A 9,684-nucleotide genomic window follows, 5' to 3' on the forward strand; every position below is an offset into this window, starting at 1 on the left:
ATTTCATGTAACGAGGGCGATACATGAACTCAAGTGTGGGGAGGAAGTTATAAATTTTTTCGGGTTTTGATTTTGGTTAGAAAGGCTTAAAATGGTGAAAAATTTTTGAACTTTTATCTTCATAAATTCAAATTTTGTTTAAAATTTGTAGATTTTAAAACTAGGTGTATACACCGAAATTATTATCACAAAACAAATTAAGAAATAACCAAATGATTGAGTTTATTTTGTTAAAAATCATAAAACTAGTAGTCATATAAAAGAGATAATCATCATGCTATACCACATTCTTAATGAAAAGATTCATCAAGTACCTTGTTGTTCTAACAATCTAATCCAATGCTCATCTATGTAATGATTGTGAAGGAAGTCAAGTTTTCCAATGACACACTTGCTAACCTATGTTAGAAGATGTAGTCCAGAACAGCTGTAGGTTGATGAAAAATCTTGAAAAGTCATCCCTATTATCGGATGGAAATCCACCTCACCTCATCATCAAACAGGGTTTTTGGTGGTCAGACTTATCCTAACCATGAGATGGATATGTCTCGTACAATGGGGGGGGGGGCACAGTGCAAATTAGCTTTTAAGATGAATGAATCTAATCCCCGGATGGATGATCTCCTTATAGATCAACCGCATCTATGTTGACTGCGGTCAACATACATGTGCCATAACAAATTTAGGTGTGCAAACTCATGGTTCACCGATGATATTTGGACATGATATAGTTTCTTCTAAAACTTATGCTATTTTATGAACTATATTGTGTAAAACCATTTTTAGGACATCCGGTTTCAAGTTCCAAGATACTTCAATCATGGGGGCGAGTAGCTTGCTAAACGCCGACCGAGGCTTCGGTTTTCAGTTACCCTCGACCTGACTTTGAGGTTAAAACCGAAAACTTGATTAGTGTAAAAACTAACATGAATATTTTTCAAAATATCAAAGGTTTTTCGCAAAGGTCCTAATTTCCTTAAGGATCCAAATTTTCAAGAAATGTGGACTTTAAAACCCACCTTTCGACTTTGGTGTGATTTCAATTCGCGTGAGTACTCAAAAGGTGTGTGTATACTCAAACGCGTGTGTGTGTTACATTGTGAAATAAATAAAACAGTGTGAGTGCGATCCGAGTGTGTGTTTTGAGTACTTCGTGTGACTAGTGTAAACTTGTGTATTATATCGTGTGAGTGTGATTCCCATTTTTGTGTTCTCAATTAAATGCGTGTGTTCACTATAGTAAATTTCGATTTCTTGTAAGTCTTGCTTGAGGACAAGCAAGGTTTAAGTGTGGGGATTTTGATAACGCCAAAATCATACATGTTTATTGTCGTTATTTCAATCTAATTATGTATCTATTTGTATGTAATTGTTGTACGTATGTATTGTAATTCATGTATATTTGTAAAAGTCTATTGTGATTGAATAAATGAAGACTAACAGCGAAAACGATGCTTAAAATGAAGTCCAATAATGAAAACAGCTCAGAAATACAAATCAGACTCAGATGAGGTGCATCCCAAAAGGGATGCGGCGCATCTATATGCGTATTTTTGTTGAAGGTTTCAGATACGGCGTTTTCAAGCAAAGAGACGTATTTAGAAGGCCAGATGCGGCGCATCTGGTGTGGGATGCAGTGCATCCAGTGCCTGCCGACAGATCCTGAGTGCTAAATGAGATGGATTAAACAAACTGTAAGGGATGCGGCGCATCTGGTCAAATTCTGGCCAGTTTACCTAACTTTTGAGCCTATTTAAGAGAGCCTTTCATTCATTCCTTCACACATCTTCACTGTTACATCCTCCCTCAGTTTCAAGACATTTTTTAAGGCTCAAGGAAGACTACAAGTCAATCTCCACTCTTTCAACATCAAGATTAAGCTAGGATCATTCATCGCTATTGTTTCAAGACATTTTTCAAGGCTCAAGGAAGACTACAAGTCAATCTCCACTCTTTCAACATCAAGATTAAGCTAGGATCATTCATCACTATTGGTATTATTGTTCTATATCTTTTAAACATGAATTCAATTTTTATTAACTGTTCCATTAGTTCTATTTTGATTATGTTTGGCTAAAAGCCTTATGTGTTTGCTTCAATGTAAGATTTATGGCTTGGGATTGTTCTATATTTTGATGTTATGCTAGTTATATATATGTTTGATTGATTAAATCATCTAGTCCAACTACAAGAACCATAGTTATGATTGCTTAGTTCATTACTTCAATTATATAGATTGCAAACCTATTAATGTGAGTTAACTAGGAGAACAATCTATACTTCAATACACCTAGTAATCTAGACGATTAGATACATAAGCTTAAGTGATTTTGTTATGTGTTTAATTCGGTAATTGAATAAGTTCCAAAGCAACATAGTTATGAAACTACCTCAAGTAATTATTGTAATTTAGATTTCATGTTAGTTTAACCGGGTCGGGTCTAGTTAATTAATCAATCTAAATCACCATGTTCTTTCAAAAGATCCATTGTTGTAACCATCCTTGTATCCTAGTTCAATTATGTAAGTTATGACTTGGTTTATGTGAGTTTATCAAAGGCCATAGCTTATACTTCAACACCTAGTGATTTAGCCACCTATATGTGAGTATAGGATGTTAATTGAATGATATCTAGGATATACAATCATGTAGTTTACTTAGAGTGACCTTATTAAACTAGGTTTTATGTAAATTCAACCACGAAAGAATCTTGTTGATTAAACATAGTTCTTAAGTTTATAGATATTGTGAAATTGATATAAACTAATTACTTGTAACTATGAAATAACCGTTTTAATTACAAAAGAACAATCCCTCTCATCTATCAAGCATAGAAGTAAACACCACATTCTCATTCTTGTTATTCATTATATTTATTTACTGTTTCGTTAAACAAAAATACAACTTCAAACACAAATCCCTCTTTAGAATAATTAATCGTTTAAAGTCCTTAAAACAAACTTCTCCCTGTAGATCAAACTGGTCAATTTACTTGCTAGTTACTGCATGATCGGGTTTAGTTGCCTGTATTATGTGTTAATTATTGAGCATATTGTCTACATTTTAAAGGTTACGTCTTGACACATCACTGCAACAAAAAGAAGAGCACGACACCTTGAAAGATGTCATAAATGCGGAAAATGGTCACACGAAGGTAAATGTTCGAACAATCAAACATATTGAAATACCGAATTTGTTACTCTATGCAGAGAAGGACCGTTCATATGTTTAGAAGAAAAGTTATTGAAGAATCGAGGTCACGCTTATGTAGCTATGGAAAACCAAATCACACGACTCTTCTATGAGTCGGCTAAAGCAGGTCTCTGAGAATTCTATCTCACAGGTAAGTATGTACAGTTTTTATTTTATTTTATTGCTTTTAACCTTTTAATAATAAACGCTGAATCGTTCGCTATAAAGTATTAAATTGATATTCAATAAAATTAGGTATGCGAAACCGAAATTATTGATATCATACAAAAATTTATTACATCACTACGAAATTTACCGTTTATTCATAAGGTATAAATATCTTTAATCAATCAATCCAAAATATTTCAAAAATTCGTCAGGAGTAAAACTAGATAAAATAGCCGAAATTACTTTACCCAAAAGAGGGGCGTATATTTTTGATAATATTTGATTGATTAAAGTGGGATAAAAAATCAAAAAGATTTTTAATTATATTTTTACCTTGTTTTTAAAATTAATATATAAATATTAAATTATTATTGTAAATCTTTTTAAATCAATATATTTAAATTTTTAAATATTTTAAAAATTATTATTTTCAATATAAGTTTGTAAAATTAATGTATAAAAATATTAATGATATTAATATGAATTTTTAATTTTATGCATTTTAAATTTAAGTTTGGTGTGAATTTAAAAACAAAAATGTACTTTATTTCATTAAGTTAAAAATATGATTTCTAAAATTCGTCGAAAGTTGAAAACTAGGTCGTTGAACCGAAATTACTTTACCCAAGGGAGGGACGATAAATTTTATTATCATTATTTTTAATCTCATTGATCTAAAGTATGCAAAAACATTAAAAAACCCAAAAATCTTTGCTTTTAAAACAATCGCTTTAAAATGACAAATTTTAAAATTTTGTTGAGGGACGGACTAGGTAAACGTACCAAAACAACCTCGTCATAAATAAAAAGGAAAATTAAATTTTAAATTTAATTAATTGTTTTATTAATAAAGGTTTTATAATAAAAAAAGGGGGAAATCCGCACTCGCGGAGTTTTTGTGGTACCCACATCCGCACTTGCGGAGGATCTAAAAACCAGACCAGGATATATCTGGTCGAGACAGACCAGTCCACACACAAACGTATTTTTTTTTGCGAAAAAATACCCAAAAACACTCTCAAAATCACGATTTTTCACCGTTAATCATCAAATTTCTTGCTAAAATCACGATGAGGAGATACTTGCCAAGAAGTTTTTCAAGTAAATCGGTAATTTCTACATCCAAACACTCTTTAATTCGGATTTTTAGTGTTCTTGAGCAAAATTATACCTAATTGATTTTGATGATTTCTTGCTTAATTGTGCTTAAATTGTTTGTATATTATGCTTGTATAACCTAGATTGATGCTATTTAACATGATTAGAAGCCTTAAACTTCAAATTTTGAGTAATCTAGGGTTTGTGTTCTTGAGCGAAATTGGGGCTTTTTGATATAAACGAGTTATGGCCGAATTTTGTTGATGATTCATGCTTAATTAAGTAGTGTAACATGTTTAGGTTGCTAAATGATCAAAACTTTGATCCTAAACATGATTTTTGAGTATTAAAGTGAACTTTTTAAGTAAAAAATGCATGAACTCAATTTAATTGATATGAATGCCATTTGGAACTCATTTAATTGCTATAATGATTATTTTTGACATGATTTAGAAGATGAATGCTAAGGAACATTGTATACATTTTCATATATGTTTATTTGTAAAAGTATAGAATTGTTAATATTGTGAAAATGCGTATAAAGTTTAATATGGATTAAATATGTCATTATGATTGTTTTGATTTATGATTCTGCTAACATTAATGCATATTTGGATGCACAAAAATTGTGTTTAATGTGTTTATTTGTAAAATTGTTAATGGATTAATCAAGTCATTTCATTTTCAAATATCCATGAGGCAGATTTACACCCAAACTTGAGGTTTGACAGATTTTGGATAGAATATCCAAAATATCAAAGGAACTTACACACCCTTCAGTCTAATGATGTTGAAGTACCCAGGATAATAGATTGGGAACCATTAGAAATAGTGGGATTGGCCGATCCAATCAGAGAATTACTTACACAAAGGTATGGTAATTCTAATTTTAATGATTGGGAAAGTTTGTTCAATATACGTAGGCGTGTATATAGAGAATGGTGTGTGGAATTATTATGTAGTGTTGAAATAAATGATCGGGTAACTACCTTAACCGATTGGAGTTTTATTAGATTTTTATTAGGAGGTGTGATGCACCATATGTCTCTACTAGACATGGCTCAGGCTTTGTGTATATATACGCCTGAGGAACTAACATCTACTGATTGTCAAAGGTTGATAGTTAATGGTAGGAGGGTTGATGAAAATTTATATGAATGGAATATGGAGTAGAATGACTAGCCATAACCGATTTCGTGGGGGAAATTACTCTTATACTGATATTGATAGAGCTGAGCTAAGAGTAATACATAGGTTCTTAGCAAACTCAATTACACAGCGAGGTAGGAACAAAGAGAAGGTAAATGAGAATGATTTATTTTATCTCATGTGTATTCGAGACCCACAGAGCGCTGTGAGTATACCTTATTGTGTGGGTTATTATTTATCGGCTATGGTTAGGGGTATACGGCCTAATAGTATAATAGGAGGTGGTATTTTTGTTACTTTAATTGCTGAGTATCTCGGTGTCGATAGAAGTCAGGGGGATTAATAATTGCAGCACCAGAACCCCGTGATACAATTGGTTTGAAAGTATATCATGGTGCTAAGGTTTTAAAGAAACGACATAACGCTGCAGCACCATATGATGGCAATCATCCACAGGTTGAAAGAGATCAGCAGCAAGGTAATGCGGGAGGGGGAATCAGATGACAGAAATGCAAATTTTTGTGGCTCAACATGAGTATGAAATGGCTAGACAACGAGCATTTCAAGATTAGCAGTATCATCAAAACCAAATCATAAGTCATTGTACATACATAAATACAAACTACATTCCTACTCCAATGCCCGTATTTCCTCCCTGGACTATACAGACCTGACCACCGTACCCTACATATGACCCAGCTCAAGCATTCTACAACACTTACGGCTAAGAATGGAGTCCCTACTGGCACCATCCTCATCAACCCTAATTTTATTTTATGCCTATTTTTATTTATTTGGTAACTTGTAATTTTATACTTTTAATAATTCTTTTGATACTATAATAGTTTTTATAATTTTCTAACTTTTATTATTAGATTTTAATAATTTTTGAATGTGGGGTGATATACCCAACTTAAAAAATATGTATATATATGTTTGTAGTTTATCTCATGTACAAAACAGGGTAAAACAGTGCACTTTCAAAGACTGACATTAAGTTCAGCAGAAGCTATTAATTTTGACGACAAAAAGAAAAACAAGTGTGATGTAACAACAGACGGAATGAACAAATGATGTGCACCATTTATCATTCAACACAAACAACAATGTGTTTGGAAACTTTGGTAAAATTTAATCATTTTTCTACGCTAATCACCCTCAATAATTTAAATTGCTATTGATTTCTTGCAAATGAGAGCATTGCAAGATCTTAAGTGTGGGAAGAGGTTAAATTCTTTCAGATTTTTAAAATTTTAATTTAAACACTTGGTTATCATTAAAAATACTAGTAACGCAGTAGTTGTATTAGAATCTAGTGCTCTCTGATAATAAAGAACAGCCCTAGTCTTATATACTGACTACCCACTTCTAGTAATTTTTTTTTTATATTTTTTTTTCAAATAAATGAATTCAAAATCATGTTTATACATATTTATGAACGATAAAACTAGGTGTTAATACCGAAATTGTCGTTACCTCGTAAAGGACATAAATTGAGAAACAACCCAAAACGCTTAAATTCATTAAAAAAATGGAATAGAGGAGAATAAAAAGGCAAAAAAAGAAAAATAAAAGCCAAGTGTGGGAAAAATTTACCCAGTTATATAGAACATATATCACATATTTTTGTACAAATAATTGAAGATACTTTTATTTTGGACAATTTTATCAGTTTTACCGTATTTCTTATAATATATTTGAAAGAAATGTGCCACTTGATTTAAAAAGAAGTAAAGTCTTCCGAGAAAAATACACGCGCTTCTTGATTTAGGTCAGGAAGTTGTCGTCCAGACCAGTTGTAGAGTCTACGAAAAACCTTGAAAAGTTTCTTGAAAATCAGCTGGAAATCTACGAACCTCAGCATCAAACAGGGTCGCTAAGTGGTCAGACTTATCCTAACCATGAGAGGATCTGCCTCGTATAATGGAGGGACACCGTGCAAATTAGCTTATAAGACTAATGAATCAGATCCCCAGAAAGGATAATTTTCTTTAAAAAATCAAAAATCAGCTTTTAAGCCTGATATTACTCAATCCTTGAGATTGACTTTAAAGATTGAGAATTCAAACTCATGGAATTCGATGATATCTAAACTCGAACTTGAACGAGAAAATATTTTGATCAAATTACAAACCGATTTGTTTTCTAAAAACTCATTTTTAATGCGTTCATTACCATTGAACGTAAAATCCTAAGAATTCATCGGAATTCATTAGGTCACCTGAACCAAATCGGGTGTCAACCATAAGAACGGTGGTTGAATAGCATGGTCAAAGACAGGACCTTGTGCCAGACCGAAAAACTATAGGGTGATCTTTACTATTGCTCCTACCAAGGATAGTAATTGCATCCGACACGATATAGACCATAATCAAAAGCATGTCACGGGACATTGTCTTAACAGTTGCTTGTTCAACGCTTTCCTTTACAACCGGACGGTAGTTTACCAAAAGGTAATATACGGAGCAAGTATACTGAACGTGTTGCTTTCCCAATACAAGGTTAGCAAGTGGGTGACACAAAACCATAAGTTTTGAGCTAAAATTTTCAAATCTGAAACCCACGAAACCCACAAAAATAATTTGCAAACACCGGTGAAGGGTTATTCTGGAAAACTTATCTAGGGTAAAAACTATATTGAAATTTCAAAAGATCAAATATTTTCATAAAGATCCAAATTCCTAACGGATCTAAATTTTTTAGTCATGTGGGACTGTAAACCACATCGTTACCATCATTGTTCATAACCGTCATATTGAAATCACTGATGTACAAAGTGTGAAGAATAAAGAAGTGATTCTAGTAAAGTTTTATTTAAGATCTATATTTCTTGAGGGCAAGCAATGCTCAAGTGTGGGAATATTTGTTAATGCTAAAAACGAACATATATTTCATAGCATTATCCTTTAAGAAAGACAAGCTTTTAGTTGCAGTTGTTCTATTTACAAGTTATATTCGTTTAAATAATAAAAGGTGAAGACAAAAGACAGATTCGACGAATTAAAGACGCAAATGACCAAAAAGCTAAAAAGTACAAAGTACAATCCAAGTGGTTCAAATTATTGATGAGAAACGTCTAAAAATTACAAGAGTAAAAGCCGTGAAACACAAAGTACAAGATATTAAATCGTACGAAAAGGCGTTCGAAAATCCGAAACCGAGACATGAACCAACTTTCAGCGCGCGACGCAACAGACCAAAAATTACAAGTCAACTATGCACAATAATCTAATGTAATATATAATAAATTATATATATTATTATATATTATATTTATAAGCAGCCCATGTTTAACTCAAAGAGATGAGCTGGAATCCATACCTCCGCACTCGCGGAGCTGTGATGAAGAAAACCTCCGCACTCGCGGAGATCAACAGTGATCAAGTGGGCCTATAAAAGGCAACGAATTCTGCTCGATCAAACACACATTTTTCTTTTCCTTTCTCATATCATATACGATATATTTATTTATATTTTACAATTTTAATTTTAATTTAAGTTTAATAATAATAAGGTTATAGTGGCGAATGTTTTAAGTTTGTAAGTTGAAACTCTGTCCGTGTAATGTTACGCTATTAATACTCATTGTAAGTTATGTTCAACCTTTTTAAATTAATGTCTAGTAGCTAAGTTATTATTATGCTTATTTAAATCGAAGTAATCGTGATGTTGGGCTAAATATTAAGATTGGGTAATTGGGCTTTGTACCATAATTGGGGTTTGAACAAAAGAACGACACTTGTGAAAATTAGACTATGGGCTATGAATGGGCTTTATATTTAATTAACTAAATGATATCTTGTTAATTTAATATAAAGGTTACAATTTGACGTATATATAAATAACCACATATGCTTAATCGGGTACGGTGGGCGGGATATCTATAAATACCAATAATTGTTCATTTTACCAGACACGGGGATGGATTAATAGTCAATGGACTCGTTGAAACAGGGGTGGATTACATTCAAGGGTAATTGGTGTAATTGTTAACAAAGTATTAAAACCTTGGACTACACGCAGTCGATAACCTGGTGTATTCATTAAACAAAGTATTAAGACCTTGTTACAGTTCA

Source organism: Rutidosis leptorrhynchoides, chromosome 11 (genome assembly GCF_046630445.1).
Source record: "Rutidosis leptorrhynchoides isolate AG116_Rl617_1_P2 chromosome 11, CSIRO_AGI_Rlap_v1, whole genome shotgun sequence".
In the NCBI taxonomy this organism is placed as follows: Eukaryota; Viridiplantae; Streptophyta; class Magnoliopsida; order Asterales; family Asteraceae; genus Rutidosis; species Rutidosis leptorrhynchoides.